We start from the raw sequence: 24,994 nt of genomic DNA on the forward strand, positions 1-24,994 counted from the left end.
ATTCGAAGAATGTGCCTAGTTTCTGGGATTCATTATTTACCTAATTGGGGCCTCACTGTAAATAACAATGTTAAGTTATACAGTTTAAATCTAACTCTATTTGCATAGATCTTTAAAGCTTACAAAACACTTTCCTCAAACCATTTTATGAGACCAACAGTGGAAGAATTGTAGCATCCTCTTTTTATAGATGACGAAGTTTGACCTCAGAGAGATAAAGTAACTCATCCAAATATGACATAACTAGTGAGTGTCAGATGGGGCAAACAAATCTGGACATTACATTTCAAACATTAAAACTTCACTTCTCAATAGCAAACAGGAACTCTCTGGGGAAGAGGGATCTAGAAACATCTACAAATCAGAAATTTTATCAAAACCCTTGCTACTTCTAGGTAAATGGTACAAAACCAGTTGGAAAATATGTGATATATTGAATCTGGCAATATCACTGGGACCCTTCTAATGACTATAATGTCGATTCATCTGAACATCCAGAATAACCAAGAAAAAAAAGAGAATATAGTAATAAAAACCTACAGGTTGGATCAGGGATCTAAAACCATCTATTTTCAAGGAGAGAAGGCTAGGGAAAAACCATTGCCTTCAAATATTTGAAAGGTTATTCTGTGGAAGTGGGAGTAGATTTTTCCCCCTTCTGTTGTTCCAGAAGGAAGAGCTAGGACCAATAGGTGGGAGGGAGGCAGGTTTTATTCCCCAGGAAATAGACATTTTTAACACTTAGACATGCTTAATGATGGAATAGGGCTAATTCATGAAGTAGTAAGATCTTTGTTACTTGACGTACCAGGCAGACGCTAGATATTTGAGCATATATGTCAAGGAAATACTGTAGAAAGAATTTTGGCACTGGGTTGGAGACTGAATATAGTGATTTGTAAGTTCTCCTTCTCATGCTAAAATACTATCTTTTATGAATCGTGTAACAAGGAATATTGAAATTACAGTGGAACCTGTTGGAAAACTAGAACGAATGCCAGAATTGGGAAGACAGCATGTAAGTGCATCTAAGACAAGAACTGTTTTGAGTTTTGTTTTCCTTTTCCTTGTATCCTCAGTGACTACCACACAGTAAGGGTAGAACAAATGTCTGTTGACTGGTGGTTCACTGAAGGGCTTTAGACATCATTCAGTCCAATCTGTTAATTTTACATATCAGGAAACAAGTTCAGGGAGACAAGGTGACTTGCTACAGCCAGAACTAGAACCAGGTCTTCAGTGATTATTTTTTTGTGAAACTGAACTACACAGCTTATTTGGACACCTCCAATTCAAATTATATCTCTCCTGAAAACCACACAGAGTAAGTGACTGATCTATTTATTAAATTGTTCCCAAGTTGTTACTGTGACATAGAAGTTAACCCAGTCCCTTAATATTGGAATGATTAAAAAATCTACTCAACTGATATCTACGTAGTCCTTTTTAAAAGCCACACAAAGAATAATTACATCTAACCTTCTTCAGGCTTGACTTTTTAAAGATTTGATATCCTTCTTCATCCTGGATAGCTTCAAAGAACATGTTATGGTCGTTAACACAGGTCATAATTATTCTAATTTGAATGTTGCTCCAGAAAGCAAGACACTTCTGAAGAATAGAAAATAAACATAATCTCAAAAGACCTAGTTTCCATCGCTTAAGAAGGATGAGAGTGAAGCTCCTGAGAGAATTTTTATTTTAATAAATCTCAACACAAGGAACATTGCCCTTACCTTCAGTTTAAATTTTCCATTCTTCAATTTCACCCTATTACTCTCAACAACCCACTTCTCTGGCTCCATCTCTGTCTTCTTACAAATAGCTCTAGAGGAAATATTGCAATTCAGAGTGTTTTTGAATAAAAGATATGGAGTAATTTGAAGAGCTCTGTTGATAGAATACCTTGTGAAATGTTTCAGGAATGGTGGTTGTACCTGATTAGGAATGATTTCATTGATACATTAAGAGAAAAAAGATCATTCTCTAATTAGAACAAGATCAATCTCTTCCATGAAGTCTTCTCTAACCACTATACTCCATATCAACTTCCCCTTCCTCAACACACATACATTGCTTAGTAATTGGACATTTAACTACACACTGAGTATACTGCTATTTAGCTGCTTTAGTTGTTTATGGAGAACTCCCACAAAATGTGTGAGAAAAAAAGAAGGGCTAGTAATGTGATGAGGACAACTGATAACCAGAGGACACTTTAGGTTTGAGACAATAAGAAACCAATGGGCTAAGCCCTCAGAGGCTAGGAAGGTCACTTGGCCTAGCCATGAAGTTTGGATTGCATTCAGTTCCAGGGAAGCATGACCTTAAAATGGGTGAAGAGGAGGATTGGGCCCCCATTCCACTTGCAATTTCCAAAGGACTCAAGGAAAGGATGTAGCACATTGGGTAGATGCTCACTTGGAAAATAAATGATAGGCCATGGGCATCAGTGGATTTCTATGGATAGACAAGGATATGGGTAGATTACAATATGCATTATTGGAGAGACTATCTAGATGAATAAGGTAATAGTTTCACTGATGTATTCCATATTAAAATATGTAAGTACACTTTGACTTTTCTCATGTGATTATAAGCTTCATGAGGACAAGGACTAAGGTTTATACTTCCACATCCCATATGTAACCTGGTAAAGTTTCTTGCATATTGGAAATGCTTTGTAAATATTTTCTGAATAGATTAAAATCTTTGAATTAGTCTAAGAGAAGACAAGTGAAAAGTATTATAAAACAGTGGGTGTGGTGGTGTTGGTAAGTGTCAGAACACACAGAAATGAGAAATAAAAGGGAAAAGAATCAACTTCTCTGATGGGGTATGTGAAACTAAAAATAGATTTCCCTCTTCCCATATCGTAAATGTAAGTAGAAAGGATTTCCACTGACCTCAATTTGCTATTCTGCATATTGTAGTGTTGCCACTGTGGATTCAGATTGACACACATATCCTTTTCCTTACAAGATAGCAGAACATTATGCACAGACCTTATTGACACTGCTATTGCGTCCTCTCTCAATTCAATGAAATTTCTTCACTGATTTTAAGTATTCCTGCTTATAATTACTAAGGTTCTCTTTGGATGAGAATTATGAAAAAAGAATCCTAATTCTTTTCTTTACCCATTGAGACAAACCGTATTTTTCAGTAAATGTTTCTGTAATAGTAGTGAAACCTGAATTATTTTAAAAGAAGAGAGAATTATGGAATCATTGATCCAGAAAGGAGTTTGAAAGGTCATCACATCCTTTCCCTTGTAGGCAGTATCTATTCTATTCTAAAAGAATTATCCTGGGAAAGCATCTTATCTCAATATTCTCATTTCAAGCCTTAATCAAATATTTACTATTATTCTATAGAGGACTTTGTATTCTCCAAGAATTTGATCAATATGAATCAATGGATCAATGTAATACACTCAACATATGAAGATACAAATTTCTGCAAAATACCAATTGGAAAGATGTTTGCGGTGATGGTGGTGGTGAATGATCACTTCATAGAAATCATTATAGTTTTCTTTTAAATAGTCAGCTCCTTTATTATATTTAAGACATTTTATTTATAAAAAGAAATGAATTTATGAATATTACTTTAAAGAAGAGACCACCTACATAAAGAGTAGTCTACTTAAAACACACTCTGGCGCTCCACTATAGAAACAATTTAATTCTCACACCTTTCTGATCCAGAGTCTTTTCCTGGCAATATAGTTAGTCAATGTGCTAACAAACATCTACTAAGCACTTACTGTATTCCAGCACTGTATTAACTGCTGAGGATATGATGTAAGGCAAAAAAATATGATCTCTGGCCTCAGACAACTCACATTCTTATATGGGAGACAAGTACGTAAACAACTATGTATGTACCAGAAACCAAAAATGCAAATGGAAGGTTATCTCCAAGAGGAGGCACCATATAACGCCTACATTTTCTCATTCACACCAACAACTAACTCTAATGTTGGAATAACTAATTCAGGGACTAATGTTAGAAAAACTCAAACTGATTTTTGAAGCAATAGAAAATAGTAACATGTCATGTTTTGTAATTCACAAAGTGCTCGTGTGTACACATTCGGCCCTTTGATTCTCACAATAATCCAGCAAGATGGATAATGAAAATATTATTTGCCCACACCAGATAGATGAGAAAACTGTGGCTCAGATAAATTAAATGACTTGTCCAAAGTTATTTAGCTAAGAAACGATGGAACTAGAACTCAAATCCAGGTGATCTGACTTCAGATCCAGTGCTCTTTTCAACGTATCATGAACCAAGCAGAATTTCTTCATCTAAGGTACTATTTCTACCAGATCCTAAATCAAGAAGTGTTTACATGAGCACTTCTAATGATGGTCGGGAAAAGGAAATGGTATTATTAAAGAAAGTATTCATTCTTTTCTTTAAAGTTATTTTATTAGTGTCTGTTTCTTTTCCTGAACTGTCAATTTCATAATGATTTTTGAACTTACCTGCACAATATAACCAACTTGACACAAATGCAAAGTGTTAGGCCAAACAATTGGTCATATCTAAAGATACATGCCTCGTTCTGTACCTATAGTACTTCACCTTTCAGCCCACAGATAGCAACCTCCTTCCTCATTTGTTCTCTGAAGTCATAATTTGTCACTAAACTGATGGACATGCTTATGTATTTGATAAATGTTTTCCTTTAATTATTTTGATCTTCATGCAAAATGTATTCCTGTTTCTACTTACTTTGCTCTATATTAGTTTATACAAGTTATTCGAAGTTCCTCTGAATTCTACATACTTCTAACTTAGAGCAAAATAATATTTCATTGCCTTCATATACCACAAAATTTGTATAACATTCTGTAACTGACGGATACCTATCTTCCTTCTATTTTTTTGCTACTACAAAAAGTGCTGCTAAATTATTTCTGCCTATGTGAAAACGTTTTTCCTCTCTGACTTTCACTGCTTGGGGAATGTCTATCTGTGGTATTACTATTATATATATATATATATATATATAATTTGGTAACTTTTCTAATATAATTTCAGATTATTGTCCAGAATGGTTGGTCCAAATGAAAACTCCACCAACAGTCTATTAGTATGCCTATATTTCCACAGTCCCTCCAAAATTTATCATTTTTATCTTTTCCAACCTAATATATGACAGGAAAAACCCCAGAATGGGTTTGATCCTCATGTCTTAGTAGCTATTTGAAGTATTCTTTCACTTGCGGGTTGATGGTATGTACTTCACAAAGACTCCCTTATGTATTGCCAGTCAGTCCCTGCTGCACAATCTACAAACAGCCAGTCATGCTGCATCTGTGAGTAGGACCCTGCTATCCAGCCTATTCTGCCTTTCAGTTGGGCATAGAGGAGCAAAACCTGCTTATTCTTTATAGAAGGAGCTATAGAAACCAATGGATGAGTCTTATCCATGCTAATTTTTCTATCTACATTTCAAGCCACCTCTGTTTGCTGAAGTTTTCCAGGGTGGCATCATTAAGACTTGACTAGGAATACACGAGGTACATGGGAGATGTGATAGTTGTCTTCAAATATTTGAAGGGCTCTCTTGCGGAAGAGGGATTAGATTTGTTTAACTTGGCACCAAAGGGTAAAATTAGTAGCATTATCATGTATGCTTCTGAATCCAGTTGGCTCCTAAGTCTTTGCTCAGTTCTGATTCTCACAGGTTACCCCATGCGTTTGAATCAATGGACATTAAGATTATGGTGGGATTCTTCTGGATGGATGCTATGAAAAATTAGCTTCCTTTGTAGTTGTCCTCGCAAATAGTAAAAGTCATATTCACAGTCAATTATTGGAAAAATACAGGCTCACAATAAACAAATCTGAATTGATGTTCATACTACATTTAGTCCAACTGTTTTACACATATATTTATTACATTGTCTTGCATTTATTTAGAAGTCTACATGTTGCAATCTTCAGTAGAAGAAATTCATTGGAGTCAGGGATTATTCTTGTTCGACCTTTGTATCCCCAGCACTTAGTACTGAGTCTGCCACAGAGTAAACAAGAAATAAATGTTTATTGATTGACTGTTAAATTGATGTGTTAGAGTTGGAGAGATTTTCAGAGATTTCACTGGATAGGAGGACAAAAAATCTTCCCAGTAATTCAAGTTATCTGAAAGTAGAACAAGTTTTCTTGAGAACCAATGAGTTTCCTATTGCCAGCTGTCTTTAGGAGGGATGTGGGTTAACCTCCTGAGATGTTACAGATTTGATACTTGACCTCAAAGATTTTTTTAGTTCTGAGTTTTGCCAAGTACTCTTGGGTCAGGGCTATAGACCCAGAGAGATTCTACCTTTGCAACTCTTTTATTACCTTCCCTTCCTATTTCCTGTGTGGGGAGTACTGTGTGTCCTGCCCCAGGGCAGGGTCTTCAATCACTGTCACCAGTTAGAACTAGGTTGTCTCAGCTTTGCTCCCTAGTAAAGTCCCTGCTCGTGTGCACTTGGTTTTGAGAGTGTTTTTTTGAGTTCTAGGAAGCTAGTTGTGGGCTAGCAGAGCCATCTAGCACAGGGCAGCAATGCGATGACTTGGCTCAATGATTACTTGTTTGAGTGCTCTCTCTGGAAACAGCAATATAACAGGGAAACTTAGCTAAGGCTGACAGCCTTCATTACTTCCAGCTTTGTGACAAACCCTATTGCTTCTCTCTGTGCAAGTACCTAAAATAGCCTCTTCTCCCTCCATAATACAGGTGCTTTTGATTTCAACAGATGCTCTTGATTCTGCCTTGATTGCCATGCTCTTCTTTAGCTAGTCTCTTTGAATTTCATTTTCCTCTTCCCTTCTTTGTCAAAATTACCACCATCCACATCTCTCTTTTTTTTATTGATTCCCCAGTAGTCTTTAGACTTCGAGATCCTAACAAGTATTTGAATTCTGCTTTAGACACTAGCTAGCTAGGTGACCCTGGATGAATCACTTCACCTCTCTCAGTCGGTTTCCTCATCTGTAAAATAATAGCACCTATTTCACAGGACTGTTGGATCAAATGAGATACATATGAAAGGTGTTTTGCAAACCTTAAAGTATAATTATAATTTTAGGATATAAGATTTCAAAGGCAGAAAGGACAAAGTTCCTTGTATTGTAGATAAGGAAACTGAGGCCTAATGAAGTTGGATACATTTTCCAATGGCAAGTGAGTGAGGTGGTTATTACATGACACCAGATCCTCTAACTCCAAAGCCCATGGGCTCTCTGCTGTACCATGTTGTATTCTCCAGCCTCTCTTATCCACTTTAAGGACCGAGTTCAAAAATCTTCACCTGCCATAGCAGGGACTGTTCCTACTTATATGCCACTTATCTCAGTTGCTTTCCTTTGGTCCTTCTTTTCCTATTTCTTCTATAGAAGCCTTTCATCCCCAGCACATGCCTCTACTCCATCTGTCACCTTTTACCTTTCTAGCTCTATTCTCAAAAGACTTAGAAAACTAGCTCTTCTTCAAGTCATTTCTGATAACTCACTTTCAGAATTTCAAAGGAGACAACAGTGAATCAGCAACACTTTATATTTTAAACTTCCTTTTTAAGGAATTCCCATTCTTATGGCTTGTTTTTGCCCTTGAATTGGTCCTGTTCGGACTCTTTCTCCCATCAATAATATAATTTGCATAAATATTAGCTTAGTAACATTTACATTACTTGGTAAAATATCCTCATCCTCCCTTCAGCCTCTGCATTGCAGAGAATCCTAGGAGACAGCATAGGGGTTCAGTCTAGTATAGCTCCTTCTATAGACAGAATCTGTAACAAGGAATGGCAAAAATTCAGGGTAGTATAAATGAAATTTATAGTTAATGCAAAATGTTCACTTCAGACTACAACATCCTTGTCCTAATTTACCATACTTAAAAAAAACCCAAAAGAATTAATGCCATGGGCAAGTGGTGAAATGTGCTGGTTGAGTTTCATTATTTCCTCTTTCCCCTTCTCATGCCTTAGTGTAAGTTCTGTGGTTCAGTAAAATAAGTAATAAAGGGTCAAAGCCAGGAAAAACAAAAACAGTTAAAGAACAGGAAATATTCTAGGATAGCAATTAAAAGGAAAAACTGAAGCATCATAAAATTAGCCTCATATTTGGAGGGGAACTCAAAAACCTTCTAGTCCAAAGCCTACCTGAAACAGGAGTTATCTATCTCCTATAAAAGGTTCCTCAAAGGTGTTCCTCTTCCATATTTAATATAAAGATTTCTAGTGACAAAGAGTTGGGAGTAAGGGGGTGGGAAGGTCAGAATGATCAAATCCCCAGTTAGATAGAAATTTATTTATTTTTTTTGTCATGAAGGGGACTTTTGGCTTTGTGAATGCCCATGGACTTTAAGAGATCCTTTAGCATACAATCTCAAGTACGTTAGGAAGAGAGCCTTTCCTCCAGTAGTGAAAGTGTGAATTATAGTAATCAGGGTCAAATTCTATTATACTTTTAAGAAGTCTTCATGTCTATGGGCCTTGAATGCAATCTAAATGAACCAAAATAAATATCATCTGGGACACTACTCTTAGTTTATCGTACCTTTTTTATTAGGATTACAGCTATTTGTCATGAATGCCCCCATAGGAAAAGAAAACAGTTTCTTAATCTCTAGGGTATTTCTACCTTAGTTTGGTGGTGAAGACAAAGTTGGGATCAACGAAAAATGCAATGCATTGTAACCCAGTTACAAATTCATTCACAGCTATTTGCATAAGGCTCTAAATTCAAGGAGCTTGGTTACTCTATGATCTATCCCTCAGTCAGGATAGGGCAAGGAAGCTGTCAAGAAATGCTTAATTCCCAAAGAAGTTACAATAGGTTACAACATCATAATGAGTATCTATTCACCTTGAATAATTCTAGTATAAGTTTTAGGTCACTCAGAACCCAAAAGAGTTTCTTTGCTTCCTATCAACTGATCTGTTTTCTCTTTCTTGCCCCCTTACACCTAAGGACCCATCCACCTTAAGATGTTCATTGATTCTATTACAGTAGCTTGCAAGAGAGACTAACTTTTATCTGCAGCTTCCACTATGCACTGCATAGTGCATGTTTTAAAACTCATCTCCATCTCTTCAAGTTGGGCTCTGAATTTACTTTAAATAAACTAATCTCCATGAAAAAGTCTGCTCCCTGATGTTCTTTAGGTGATCCCGGAGCATTTTTGAGTGCACTGAATATTTTTGATCACACTGAAGCTTTAGGAATGCATTAACTGTCATTAGCATTGTTAATCTAACTGAGGTTTTATTATTTGCATAAGACTACTTTAACACTATAACACTATCTCCTTTATATGTATTAAAGGAATAGAAGAAAAGGGGGCTTTGTTGTCCTTAGAAATGGAAGTCTAGCTCTGCAATAATTAACATCCTGGATGCTAAACATGAATCATTTTAAATAATTGTGGACTAAAATAAACTTTGTAGGAAAGTAAAAAAAAAAAAAAACTCTGAAAGCTTCAATAAAAACACAATCCTAAAATAAGTCTAAATGAATCTAATAAAGGTACAAAGGACTTTTCTATTTGGCCTCATTTTGACATTACTGCAATGCTATAAGATTGTGGTATGAGCTGATTTCACTTTTTGTTTGTTTGTTTGTTTGTTTCTCAATCAAGTTTAAGCTAAAACTATACTCTACAGATTCTCTTAGTGCAAAGAAATGGGACTGTAGAGAAGATCCAGAATTTTTAAATGCCTGCCAGGACATCGGGATTTTCAAAATACAATACCAAATCCAAGGAATTGAAGTGATGAAAACCAAGAGGTTTTTTTCATTTTATTTTTCTTTTAATTTTCAACTTATTCAATTTCACTCTAAACTGGAAAAAGTCCTGGCCTATATACCCCACACCACCCCCACTCCAACATACATACTATACCTTCACAATTAGCTTTCTATGACACTCAAAGCTTCCTGTCCCAATTAATGCTTGACCACTTTGTTGGTCAGTTCTTAAAAAAAACATCATACTCAGTGGCGGAATAAAGATTTTCAAACTTATATGTTTTGGTGAATGTGAACAGGCTGAAAACCATTATAAAAAGGAATTATGCAGAAAAATGGTAAAGAGATTGTTATCACAGAAATACAGAACAAAAACAAATGTGATATATTAAGATGAAGGAACAATAGATGGGCAACCCATCTGGTACCAATAAAATGTAAAAAAAGAATGCAAGGAATGTTCCTAGCTCACGGCAAATTATGAGATGACATGGAGAGTCATGCAGGATGGGAAAGTATGAATAAGTGGTCATCTCCAGGACTAGGGGGGAATACCCACATCAACGAAGCAGCAAGGTGCCACAGAAGATAGTGCCCTAGACGTAGAGTCGGGAAGACGAGTTCAAATCCACCGTCACTTATTAGTTATGTGTTCCTGAGCTGTCACAACCTTTGTCTGCCTCAGCTTCCTCATCTATAAAACAATTATAATAAGAATAGCTACTTCCCAGGGTTGTTGCAAGGATTCAATAAGATAATATTTTTAAAGGTTTTTTTATAAATGTTAAAGCAATATATAAAGTTATTATTATTATAGCATAGATCTATTGGAACTTTAGAGTTTTGGAAACTAATTACATTCAAAGTCCTTGGAGGTCCTGAATAGTAAATGGAGTAATCTTGCAAAGAGATGGATTGTGAAAGTCAATGGAAATGAGATTTTATAACAACTTTGCCCAGATTTGCCAATATGAGCTCTTTTACCTCACAAACATTCCCAGCCTTTTTCAGTCATTCTTCATATCACTAGGTTAAGAGAATCCAAGAACTGATTTTCAATAATAATAATAATAATACTCACTGTGTCCCTACAACCATTAATTCCCATGGAAATCCAAGTAAAAGGGAATATGAGTTTTCTAGTTAGGTGGTATAGAGAATAAAATGCCAAACTTGGAGTCAGAATGACATCACTATAAATCCTATCTCAAACACTCAATATATAACCCCAAGACAATCGCTTAATCTTCCTCAATCTCAGTTTCCTCATCTCTAAGATGGGGATAAAGATAACACCTACCTCCTAGTATTGTTGTAAGAATCAAATGAGACAATATATGTAAAAGCATTTTGCAAAACTTAAGGTCTTATATAAATGCTAGCCATATGAAGAAGACTGTTCTCAATTAGGCTAATGCATAATTATCCTTAGAGGCCCTGCCTATTTCTTTAAGGCTTCTGGCAGGTGAAACAAAATTTGTTTTCTTCTATGGAAGAGACAATTTCTCTTTCTTTGGTGGGTTAGTCTGCAAATCCCAAATAGGGAAGATCATAATGGATTCCTTTCCACTCGTTATATAACTGTTTTATAGAGAGAGAGACATAGGTATCTGTGTGTGTGTGTGTGTGTGTGTGTGTGTGTGTGTGTGTGTGTAATATACATATTTCTCTGAAAATCTTAAAGCACTACATGAATGTGAACTATTATTAATTATTATCATCTTGTTCCATGAAGTTCAACCAGAAATGGTCCCAGAACAAGGTACTATCCTGCTATTATACTTTTAGGTTTAATGATCTGCAAAATCTTGCCTAGGTGGATAAAAGGACTTCCTTCTGCAACTGACCAAAGTTACTGGGATATAAATTCATCATAATAATCATTAAGACAAGCATTGTAATAACAAGGAAGTAATCTTTTAAAGTTGCTGCAACTGGGAACTCAGTTCCTCCCTTTAACTTCTTGCCAACTACCTAATGAATAAGTTATTAGAAAGAGCTCACTCAAATAACTGTTAAAGAGCACAGTAAACTCCTTGACTGGAATGGGAGAAATCTCCAGATCAAATCTATTATAGGTAGGCAAAAATACAGGTATACTCTATAGTAATAGAGTCCAACTTCATTGAACTCAAAGTCTAAGTCTATTTTCTTCTTTAATTCCATTCTGCTTCCATCTCCAGGCCAGTTGAATTTTACCTTAGTTGCCTGATACTTGTAGAAATAAGATCTCTTCCAACTTGCTTTATGGGTATAACCCCTGGCTTCAGAGGCAGACTAATCTTCCAGGCAGTCCCTTGACATCTAAATATGGTTATTCCATCATCCTTCCATCCTAAGCACAAACATTTTCCTCAACTGGTCTTTGCCTTAGGCACCTAGCACAGTTGAACATCCTGGTTAGATTGCCTGTAAGTCTTGTTTTTTCTTGATTCAGTCTTTTCTTCGAGATCTCTACATCTCCCCTCCTTTATGACCCACTTCTTCCTTGAGCATGAGAACCAACACTTTCCTGCAGCATGATTTACCCTGCTTTCTATCAACCTAACTTTATCTCATCACAAAATAGTATTTCAGGTATCTACATTTATGTTTAACACATATGAGAATGACATTCCTTCTGAGTCTAAAAGCATAGATCTATAGCACTGAAAGGCTGATACGACCCGCATACGATTGAGAAGGGATGGTTATTCTCCAGAAGGAAAAAAAAATCAAAGATAGAATAATGCATTCATGGCAGTCGAAATCACATGTGTAAGTTGTTTTGTCTTGTTTTGTCTTCATTCTCTATGTCTGTCTAAGGAAAATGTAATATGGAAGAGGCCATTTTACATGGCTTTGTATCTCTTGGGTGGTAGACCTTTACCACTTCCTAATTCTGTTTAGGATTAGGATTTAGACAAGGAAGCATGTTGTTAGCAATCTACCTGCCTAATGAAGAGGAGGAAGGGAATTTATTATAATAGCTGCCAAGGATGATATGCCTTTAGAGAAACAAGCTTCCTGACAAATAATTGAGTTTTCCCATTGTTATGTGTGTCAGAACTACAGCGTTTATACAGATGGGAAAAGGATGGACTTTGGAAGTTGACAGTTTGGAGAAGCTAACCTGAAATGTAGCTTGTTTTGAAAAAGAGAGACTTCATTTCAGAAATTTGGCAGGGTACACTTTTAGATATCCTGAAAATAAATTTGTTCTGGTCACCAGGGAAGTCACGTAAGTAGATACTCAATATTTCTTGGTAAATGACGGTCCTATCCTTACTAACAGATTATGAAAAAACCTTGCTACATCCTATAAATACAGATTGCTACATACATTTCTGGAAATTATTATCCAATAACTGTGCAAGTACTACTGACTTTCTTTGCTCTCACGGCACGTTGTTTGTACTTCTCTTGGCCACTTATCACTTTCTAATTTGCATTACAGTTCATGTCCCCTAGTAATCTATAAGCTACTTCATAGCAGGGACTATGTCCCAGTGAAATGTCTCTGTCCCAGAAGACTGTCTTTCATGGTTTCCTTAGTTGAATTGAGTACTTCATAGTCAAGGAAGCCTGTAGGCATGTAAAAGAACAAAACACCTTAGAGAAATCTGAGTTAGATTGGAAGTGAAAGGAGAAATAAGTGATTGAGTAAGAAAAAAAAAAATCAGTTCTACCTTAAGTCCCCAAATTCCAAGATACTCATAACTCAACTAGCTTATTATGTGTAAGACATAGTGCTAGGGCATTAGGGATACAAAGTCCAAAAAAAAAAAAAATAAACAATTACATCAACAAAACTCAACCCTATCCCTGCCCTCAAGAAGCTTGATTTTGAGAGGAGATAAACCATATATAGACTATTACAGAGTAATTCTATACAAAGATCAGCGATCACTAGTTAGATCAAGAAAGGCTTCACATAGGAAGCATTACCTAGATGAGTCTTTTTTTAAGACTATGCATCTCTGTCTCTCAGGCTAAAAGTAAAGTAGTCATTCACACATCCAATCCATATGCAGCTTTGACTTCTTTTGTTTTTCCATCCTATTCTAGTTCACCTTTCATTAGGCAAACTCAATAGTCCTCTGCTCCCAGATATTCACAACGATAATTTACAGATTTAGTACAGATATCAATTAGCCTTAGTCATATTGTGACAGAGAACTCATGAATTCAAACGATCCACCAGCATCAGCCTTCCCAGAAGCCAGGACTACATGCATATTGCCACCATGTCCAGCCCTGAACTGAGCTGTTAAAGAAGTTATGGACTCTAAAAAGAAGAGGTTCATAAAGACTACATTCCAGGCATTTCTGACAGTCTTTGCAAATGCAAAGAAATGGTAGGTGGCATGTCAGTTTCAGACAATAATTAGTAAACCAGTTTGACTGAAACAGAGGGTGAATGAAATACACTAAAATAATATGAAATGTCTGAAAAGGTAAATGGGAGTGGATAGTAAGCAGATAGAACCCTCCATAAAACTCAACTTTTAGGCCTGAGAATTTCTTTCTGATGCTAAATGCATGTCTTTGGAGAAATAAAAGGGACCAACAAACTAGCTAATAAATTTGAGGGGGCCAGCCCTATCTGAGTTCAGAGGAATTACAGAGTAGCTGTCTTCAGAGATTTGAAACAGAATGGAGTAGATTAATTTTATGCTGCTCCCAAAGGCAGAATTAGGACCGTCCAGTAATTGTTAGGTAGGGAGATTTTAAAACATTCCTTTAACAAAGTAAGAACGCTGAAGGTCTGCTGAGTTGAATATAAGGAAAAATAGCAAATGGAACTGTCCAACCTGGGATTAGGTTGACTCATGAAATGTGTGTTCCTTATCACTAGAAGTAATCAGTATGGTTCATAAAAGTGCATAGGGACCCACAGAAGATATTTCTTTATTGGATAGAAAGCTAAACTTGGTAGATAGCATCTAAATTCCCTTCTAAAACTGAGGTTCTGTTTCTCTCCAGAGTTAATGATGAAGCAGTATTTGTCATAAAGGGGGAATGTTGTGAAGAAAATATGTGCCATTGCATTAAAGTTCTGAGAACATGAATTGAGGAAAAACAACTCTACTGACTGAAATGCTTGGGAAAACAGCTAATTTGACTAATTAAATGTTCTGGGTAAATGGTCATTAAGCAGAATTCTCATTTTTGTGAAAATATTTCTAAAAAGTTAGTTCTCTTTTCTTCCCCATTGTTAGGGGATACAGTTGAATATTTCGTAGATGATCAAGGATTCTGGCAGGCCTATGGGTTTTAGTTTTGAACAAAAAGTCTCATTGCCCAAGAGGTTGAGCCCAGGCTACCCTGTGGAAATTGCTTCTCAGGTCAAATATCTGATATCAGCTTGCTTGTTTTGTGCTTCTAAAAAGTAAGTAATGAAGGATTTTCATTAATTAAAGCTTTGCTTAGTTAAATTTTTGTTCATCTTCTTATGATATATATATACACATATATATACACACATATATACATATATACACATATATACATATATACACACATATATACATATATGTACATATATATACATATGCATTAAGTTCATAGGTAAACCATTCATGTCTGACTTTCAACATCAAGTACTTAGTTCAAAATTTACTTACTCTGAACGTAGGGAATTGATAGTGCGGAACAACTGAAACATTTGTCAGGTGGGGAAAAAAAGAGGGGTGATAATGAGTGTTGATTGAGCTGCTCCTTCTACCAGAATTCCCCAAACCTTCTCAAATTCCATCACACCTACAAAAATGTGTTCAGTACTGGGTTTCTGTCTAACAAAGAGTCCAGTTCAATTGCCTTCTCAGTCAGTATTGGCAGCATGCTAACTTGAAAGATCTGAGTGTCCCGCTGGCCAGGTCTTCCTGTTTTGCTTCTACATAGAAAAATCAAAGAGGGAATCAAAATGCCGATTGCCCATGTGCTCTTGATGTCATAGTTATAAGGGGAAAAAAACCCACTAACATATCTAAAGTGATTCCTCTACTAGCAAACTTCATTCAGTTCCCCTACACGTAGCCATGGTGGTTTTATATTGCCCATGTATTTACCTACCTTTCTATCTAATATAAATAGCAGTGTAACCAGAGTTACACATTTATTTGAACCATATTCCATTTTAAAACAGTGACAAGAGAAAGTAGAAGTGCCATGTAAGTCACTGTAGAAGAAGCTGAAATGTCATCAGATGAGAAAAGCAAATGTGATGTGCTTCATGAAGCCAGTTTTGGTACAATGCATACATGACTAGGTCTGCAGTCAGGAAGACCTGAATTCAGATCTGACCTCAGACATTTGCTATCTGTGTGACCTTGGGCAAGTCATGTAACCACTGTTTGCCTTGTTTTCCTTAACTCTAAAATGTGGATAATAATAACACTTACTTCCTGGGGTTGTTGTGAGGATCAAATGAGATGATATTGACGAAAAGTTCCTAACACAATGTCTGGACCATACTAGGGGCTATATAGATTTTTATTTCCTGCCCTCCACCTTCATTCCAAGAACATTTTTTTCTTTAGCTACACTTGTGATATTATTGATATAGGAACCTTTAGAGGAGGAAATTCTCTCTACCAATGCAGGTGAGCAATGTTTTGGCAATTTATAAAGACTGTCCCAAAAGTATTAGTATAGTTCTAAGCTATCAAGACTTGAATGCACATTAAGACTGTTGGGATGCCCTGTTTTTGGAGAGCTGCCCAAAGGCATGGAGAGTTTAAGTGAGTTGTCCAGAGTCACACAGCCAATCTATGTCAGAGATGGACTCAGGTATTTTTGACTCTTTAGATCAGTTTTCTAGCTAGCTAGTCCTATGTTTTTCCAAGCACCTTCACTGGGCAATGATAGTCACCAGGTATTTTGTGAGCCCAGGAGATAGCAGGAAGACTCCCCGGGAGGAAAAAGAATGGTTGCACCAACCAGGAAACTTTTAGATCACCTAATTCAATCCCCTTATTTTCCAAAAGAGAAACTGAACCCCAGAGAGATTCTGTGACTTTTCTAAGTGCACCCAACCAGTTAGCAGGAGAGCCAGGTCATGAGTTCCTCATGTCTTCTGACTCCCAGCATCAGCTCCCTTTGTTGTTTCCCTTTCCTTCTGGTCATTAGATTAGTTCAGTCAGAAGGCTATTTACTGGCAGACCAAAGGAAAACTAAAGGATTTTGTAAATCCAAGGGTCATAGAGAAGGGAGTTTATAATGTATCCTTTTCACCATGAGTCTCTAAAAAGGACAGAATTATTCTCAGGCAGCAACAGAACTTGCAAAACCTAAATTAAAAACCCAACATGTCTCTTCAGCTATCTTCCTCTGGTGACTACAGTATTCTTCTTTCTTTCTTCCATGTTTTACTTTATCTCCCTTTTTGTTACATGGATTTGTGTATTCATCTCTGTGTGGCATATGCTGACAACCCATCAAACTCCACAGCAAATCTAGGCCTGGTCAGTCTACATTTACTACAAACCCACCCGTTTCTCATAATCCTTATCTTTCCTTGTATTTTTTTCTGGGTAGGCCTTGATAAAACCAACCAACCAACAAACAAAAAAGCTAAATTTATTTGGCTTCCTAGAGCTGTTACAACCTTTCATATAAAGAACTTTGAACAAGCAGGGTGGGGGGGTGTTTAAAAAGTTAGTGGGAGTGTTTTCTGATGAATACTCTCATCTATCCTGTTAAGTAACACCTGAAAAAGAATAGGAATTCCAGTTTAGGGCAATGATCAACAAATACGCTTTAGAGTTAAGTTGCTGTGATTTAAATTTAGGAGGCAGATAAATATCTGAGCTATACAATGAAAAAAAGAAATGCTTAAAAAGAAACCTTATAGACATAGATATTAATTCCCAAACTTATAATGAGACCTTTAAATGAGTCTCTAAAAAAATTCAAAGAGCAAACAGTACTGACCTAGGTTACTTGCACAGCTATAAGCTAGGTAGGCAGAAAGTCTGGTGAACAAGAGCTCCTCCCCTTCCCCTGAAAATCATAAAGACTGACACCAAACTTGGGTGCAGTAGGGATGATGGTGACATCCTACTCTTGTCTTCCCTGCGTGGGGATGTTATTATGTGCTGAAGAATTCTTCTTGTGAAGTTGTAATATTAAAAATCCAACATATCTAAGTAGAAATAATAAAATACATTTGTATTTTGGGGTAGTACAGCATCAAGAATAGTATTAACTATAATGCAATATCTAAGCATCATGGCACCCAGTATTTGTAGAGATGTGCCTTAGATACCTACCTCCAATTCCTCAGGTCAGGATAAAAATGGAATCTGGACTGACTGAAGCATATTCCAGTGATTCTAGGTATGGGCTGGATGAAAGTTTAAAGGTGTTGTTCTATCCAAAAGTAATTCCATAGTTCCTACTCCTCTACTGTCCATCTTGCTTATAACAGAAGATGGAACAGAAAAACAACCTAAGGTGTCCAGGAATGAGTTTATTTAACCTACTAATGCAATCGGTATTGAAACAACACTTATTGTCTACCCAACAAAGTGGTTATAAAGACAACTAGAATTGCTTCTAAATGAAATTATTATAGAAAGATGCTAAGTTATGTCATTATATATATATATATATATATATTATATTTATATGTATATATAGATGTGTGGGGAGAGAGAGAGAGAGAGAGAGGGAGAGAGAGAGACAGCTAGGTGGCACAGTGGATAGAGTGCTGACCCTGGAATCAGGAAAACATCTTGAGTTCAACTTTGGCCTCAGATGTACTAACTGTGACCTGAGGTAAGTCACATAACCCTATTTGACTCAGTTTCCTCATCTATAAAATAAAGTGGAGAAGGAAATGACAAATTACTCAATATCTTTGCCAAAAAACCCCCAGATGGGGTGAAAAAGAATCAGTTGTGACTATAAAACGACTAAACAACTCCAAATGCTATGATCAGCAAAATAACAGGCAAGAAAAGAAATGAGTGTACTGAAATCAAAAGCAAGAAGAGAATGATAGTACATCCCTGCTTTGGTACACATAGGGCATGGGGAAATTAAAAAGCTAGATAACTACAGGTCCCAGAAAAGAAGACAAAAGTGAATTCTTGATTTGGCTTCTCTTTTAAGAATGTTGTAAAGAAAAAGATTATGAGTAGAAAGTTTCCAAGAGCCTCCCATCTACCGTATTTTAAAATATTTGCAACAACGGTGTGCAATAATCCCTGGAAGGTGATGTTTCTAGAACTTTTCTAGTGAAGAAACAATGGTACAGCAAAAAAGGTTGCTTTTTCATCAGTCTGGAACAGTCCCAATAGATTGGCACAAGCTCTTTTTTATGGGTTGTGGGTTCGGAGCTATGTGTATGTGCGTCTTTCTACTCCACCATCTTGGCTCCGCCCCTCCACAAGCTCGTTTCTCTGACATTCCTTAAAGTGGTAAAAAAAAAAAAAAAAAAACCACCAAAGAAGCCAACTGTTGAACTAATGATTTCATGTTCATAGAAGTATCATATCAACCTAGTTTTTGTAGCAATAGAATACAATGGATGAAAACTTGGTAGCTAAGTGACACCATAGGCATGTTTGAATGCAACTGTCCAGGCAAAATTTCCGGCTGGAACTACAAAGGCAGTATTTCAATGAGTCAAATTTTCCCCAAGATGTAGTCTAAATTAGGCCTGTTTAGAATGAGTACCAAGTCAAGGTATCAGTCAGTGAAAGGACTCAGAAATAGTGCTAACAAAACCAAAATTGTGGTTCTGATTCTTTTAATGACCAATTTTCTGAATAAATATAGGCAAAAAAACAGTACTTTATAGTCAGTGTCTGCATCCCTCACCCTAATCACTTATCTCAAAAATGTGTGTTCTTATCACAAGGACTACCCAACAAGACAGACTGCACCTAACTTAAATGCAACACTTCTGGTGAAGCAACTCAGTGAAAAATGTACCAGCTTTGGCACTTTGCTTCCATTGGGTCATCTCACTATGTGAAGGACAGAACATTTTATACATTCGATACAGTCCACAAGGCAATCGAACCAAAGAAGAACAGCTTTGGAGGTCTGATTTAGTCCTATGGAGTTGTTTACCAAAAGGAATAATCTTAGAGATTTTGCATATTTCTTCCCTACAATAGGAGAACTTTGCCCTGAAAACAGTCTGACATAGTCAAAAGAAATAAATTGTGGAAAAGATTTAAGTCAAATCTAAAAAGTAGTGAATGCACCAAAAATTCTACCGAGAAATATCCACTAAACCTCCCCTCTCCCTACATATAAGCAAAAATATCAAAATTGTTTTTTTCAACTTCTCTCCTGGCCACTGTTCCTCTCACTCTCTCATCTTTTTCTGAAACTTCTCCAATAGCAACAGGATCTCGAGGGACCTACTTTAGCCTTGATACTCCATACAATTCACCATCTTGTGGTATACATGAAAATGGAATAAACAATGAAAAAGTGCAAAGTACTAAAAAACAGTAATGAAGCTGAACATCGAAGAGTGATCTATTCTCCTGATTTGTTGCTACAGATCTTCTTTCAAGCGCCCTCCAGGGACCCTTCCACCCACCCTAATAACTCCTTTCCAGAGCCACTTCTCCAACAATCTAATTTGAATCAACTCAGCTTAATAAATACAGTTTGGAGAAGGCCAAGAGATTGAGTGGTTTTCCATTCTACAGCAACATTTTGTAAATGATAAAAGATTCCACTACTGAAAATAAGGGATAAGAAAGTGAAACTCTATATCATAGTTGTCGTATATGTGGCCCACAGTCCCCAACACTCCTGAATACAGCCAGAATTAGATTAAGACATAATCAGGAGGTATTTAACAAAATAAATATAAATGTATAATAAAACAGATAATATTACATTTTAAACTGTTGGTATGTGGCCCATAGGGATTCTTGTTTACAGATTAGCAGCTCCCATTTCCATTTGAGTCTGACTGTTGCTCTACATAGTAAACATTATTGCACTAATAACAGCGTATATGGGCAGAACATTTAAGATGAAAGGATCATGGATTTAGAACTTTAAGAGACCTGAAAAGCCATCAAGTACAACCCTCTCCCCCTTCCCCCATCATTTTGCAGATGAATAAAATGAAGTTTAGAAAGGCTACATATGACTTCCCTAGAGTCACTCATCAAAGTGTCTTAGTGCTTTGAACCCAACTCGTGGACTTCATTTACAATGCCTTATCCCACTAAGCCCTGCTGCTTCATCTCTTTATACATTTTTACAATCCAGAATATATGTTTAAATTATTTGGAGATGCCCATGCACTGACGAAGGAAATATTCTTGTAAGAGAGTAGCTGAGGGTTAGCCCCATGAAACAACTATGGAGATAAGCCTGCAAAAGTCATCCCTGAATTCTCCAAACAATTTCTAGGGAAAGATGGTTGTGTGAAGGACTTGTGCTTTGGGATGATACAGCCCACACTTGATGGATCCTTGGTTCCACGTCCTTTATTGGAGGAGTGGATAGAGTGGAGACAAGGCTGGGTCTAAATAGCATCAAATGTGAGTGCTTAATAAAGCATGTGAAATGACTCAGTCCAGTGACTCTAGAAAGGGAGTTGACCCTGCCCTCTATGTTTCTTTTCCTTCAATTCTCCAGGTCGCATCATATGACAAAAGGAACTTGTTCCTACCTGATAAAGGCATCAACATGAGGGGGAACATTTTTAGAGTTAGTTCCCCATCTTATTTAAATGCCCCTTTTTTGTGATCAGGTGTTGGGCTTTCAAGGGCCCTCCTTACAATAAACTCTTCTATAGACACAGTCATAAAAGATGGTGATGGAGAGTGGCAATCATCCATCCTTGCAAGATGGAGGCAAGCCAAGGGGAGCCCAAGAGAACTACAACTCTTGTCAAGATAAATTTTTACAAAGTGATCTCTCATAGAAGTGTGTAGAGGTGCTGATATTTCCACCCTACTACTTCTTTGTCTGTTTAAATTCTTCAAGTGGAAGCACAGATGCCCCCTAAGAGAAAGCCTGGTCAGGCTCACATGTTGAAAGCTTATAGAACAGTCAACTTCTGCTATCTGGACAAAAGGGAGGCAAAGCTCTCCATGATAGACTTTGAACAATAATACCAGGCGTGGCATTTCTTTTGGTTAGTATAAAATAAGGAGGGAGATCATGAAGTAAATATTTCACTTTTCTAATTAAATAAGAATTTTAAAAATTATGAATATTGCCAGAGGAATACAAAATTTATTTCACTTTTAGGGAAACATATGTTCTAATTAAATATGAAGACAGGGCCACTTGTAGCAACACGGGGGAGTGTCATGATTATAACAGGATATCTTGTGAGGTCACAGATCGTAATGGTAAAATATTATTAAAATAAGAACAGTAAATTATAGTTTGCATCCTAACATGAAACTGTCATTTGAATTCAGTAGTTATTCAAGTTAAGGATTTTTATTATATGCATCATCTGTATAAAACTGAGTCAGAATCACACAAATACAAAAACTGTAATGGTTCTCACAAGTGAGATATTACAGGTGTGTGCAAAACATACACAGAAAACCCATAATATCAAACACTCTGCTTTTGAATAGCAGTATCAAATGAATGCAAACTATAGCCTGGTTGGTAGCAGGAATAAGTTATACAGCACTCTAACTAGAATACAATACATAAAATGAATTTAAGTGAAATAGGGAAGGGAAGAAGAATTTGCCAGACATCTAATCCAGGGAGGGTTGTGATTGACAGGAGTTTTCCAAAAAGGCAACTGAAGGAAAGAAAGATTCAGTATGTAATCATCAATGCCATTTCAGCCTGTCCTTCAGTCAAAGCTACTTGAATCCTGTTGGGAAGTTCATTTTCAAAGTAAGAGGCAAACAGAAGACAGGTGGCAATACTTTTTAGTGGCTGCAATAGCTTTAGCAACAAGCTGTGGCAATTTGCAATCTCAGTCCTAAGGAAATCAGCCTTTTCCCTGACTAGAGGGTTGATGTTTTAAATTATTATTTATTTTCACAGCTCTCTTGCCTGAGGCTGAAGCAACTTCAAGTACACTTACTGTAGTGGGGATGGCATTCATATTGAAACATATGAGGCAACACCTATTCATTATTTGAGAGAAAAGGATAGGATCTTTTTCCTCCAGCGATTTTTTTTGGGGACTGCAGAGATACAAGACAAATAGATGCATCACCAATTTTTATTAAAGTGAAGATGTATGTCAACATTAGGTGAAAATTAGGTTGTTTGCTATTGCTGTGGGCCTTGATATGAGTTTAGGCTACTAACTTAATGGGGATTGTTCAGCAGGCTGATCTAGTGAACTAGTAGTTCATACTTTTAACATTAGTATTACTCTTAGACCCACATATGTCATTTCTATCCCCAGACATGATGCAATGAAAACAAAAAGATTAATTTGAGAGATTAATTTGAAAATAGTTCTGTGACTATGTTTCTGTCCTGTTCCTTCTAGGAAATTCTGCCATGAAACATACCAACTAGAAAATGAAAAAGTAGAAGAAGGGTTACTGGGGGTGGGAGGATGATCTGTATTTACTTCAATAAGCAATTATGATAGACCTGAGACATAACTTATGAAATGTGGTGGTAAGGATGAAGAAGAGAAATGTTTTCACGAAATCCCTCAAAAAGGCTATGGAATAGAAACTCAATTCTGCAGCAGTTCTGGAAATCACAGAAGGTAATCTTGACTTGTAGTAAGCTAAGAAAAGGCCAAGAGCAGTGTTCTAAAGCATGTGGTAGAGGTCTGAAAGGCAACAGGTATCCTGTTTTGATTTGCCATTCCTTTTTCTTTATCCCTACCACTTTTGTTGTTGTTGAACACTTAGATATCAGTTCATAATCCCTGGAACTGGTTAACACATACCACGTTTTAGATTCCCCTCCATACCCCGACCCCTCCTCCAGCTGCTATCCGTAACTGGGGCTAAATCTACTTTATACACAACTCTAGACCTTTCCTATCACAGATTCATGCTGCTTCCTTCACTCTGTTTCACTCAGATTGGCAATAAATAGTTTAAAAGCACACACACACATCATAAAGAGAAAAAAAGAAATACAGGATCAACCAACCACCATCCCCTAAAGAGTTAAACCATCACACAAACAAAAATACACACATATTTCCAAAAGAACAAGATGGCAACCTTCACTTCCTCTCTGGTTTTCCCCCCAAAATCCTACCCTGGCTAAAAGAATCAGGGTAATAATAAAACCAACCACAGCCCAGTTAAATTGGTGTGCATGGGAGAATAGGCTGTGGAGAACGAAGCAGAAAACTGTTATCCTCAAGTTATCAAAGTTGTAGGTACAAGGATCACCCCCCACAGCCCTTCTCCTGTCCTGCTCTGTCTACTATAGATATTTCTCTGATATTTTTGTAATCGTTGGGGAACTCTCTACTGTTCCCAACAACCAATCACTGGTTCCTCTCTTGGTGGGGGACATTTTCGTCTACTCCCCAAAATATATGAGGGAAGCTTTCTCTTTGAGAAATCAGCTGCAGCAGCAATGAGGAAGGAGGCAATACCAGCACCAGCAAAAACGGGTCCCCAAACAAGAACACAAACTCCATTGCAAAATCCCAGAATCGCTCTTGGTCTGAGCCTGCTCTCAGCCAGGATCATCCCCGGGACTGATCGATGAGGAGCAGCCCCTAGCCCTAAGCTGACCTTCCTCTCCCTGCATCACAGCACGGGAGGGGGGCGAGCTTCTGTTTCTCAGACTGGCGGACACAAGTGCAGGGACAGACATCGGAGTGCAGATGCAGGGCTCAGTATAGTTCCTTGCACCCTACTCTTCCAAAACACTCAGATATATCCAACACTATTTAAAAAGAAAGATCTAGTAGACTCAAAGTTACTGTTTGTAAATAACCGGCTGAATGAATATGCTTGCTCTAAGCAGAGGAACTCTGGGTTTCGAAGCAAGCTGTCAGGAAATGCCGGCTTCCCGAGGGGACATTAACATGTTAAGAATTTGGAGAGGTTCGCCTGGTCCCGAGCCCCGGGAAAGAAGGCTGCCCATCCATCTCTTCTTTCTGTACCCACCCCCACCCCTCGCCCCTCATCCCAGTTACTTACAGTTCTCTAGAGCTCTAATGCCACTTACCATCACGTTCCCTTGCATTTTAGCGGTTTTAATCATTGCCTTTTCCTTCATTTTGCCCAAAGTGTCAGCGCGACTCCTCGCCCAGAGAAGAGTTACTTAATCCATTGTCTTGACGACTATCAAAGTAGAGGTT

General features: G+C 37.1%; 1 protein-coding gene and 1 long non-coding RNA gene across 2 annotated transcripts in view; both read right to left on the reverse strand.

Moving 5' to 3' along the window:
• The window catches only part of DPP6 (dipeptidyl peptidase like 6), a 1,325,443-nt gene that overhangs the window by 1,165,599 nt on the left and 134,850 nt on the right, over window positions 1-24,994 (reverse strand). The gene's annotated exons all lie outside the window — the stretch shown is intronic.
• The window catches only part of LOC140532955 (uncharacterized), an 82,797-nt gene that overhangs the window by 40,432 nt on the left and 17,371 nt on the right, over window positions 1-24,994 (reverse strand). Inside the window, exon 2 of the long non-coding RNA XR_011976750.1 lies at window positions 1-24,977. This exon is cut by the window's left edge and continues 40,432 nt beyond it. This is a non-coding gene — a long non-coding RNA (uncharacterized lncRNA). The remainder of the gene's footprint in view (window positions 24,978-24,994) is intronic.

Source organism: Notamacropus eugenii, chromosome 3, assembly GCF_028372415.1.
Source record: "Notamacropus eugenii isolate mMacEug1 chromosome 3, mMacEug1.pri_v2, whole genome shotgun sequence".
NCBI classification, from domain to species: domain Eukaryota; kingdom Metazoa; phylum Chordata; class Mammalia; order Diprotodontia; family Macropodidae; genus Notamacropus; species Notamacropus eugenii.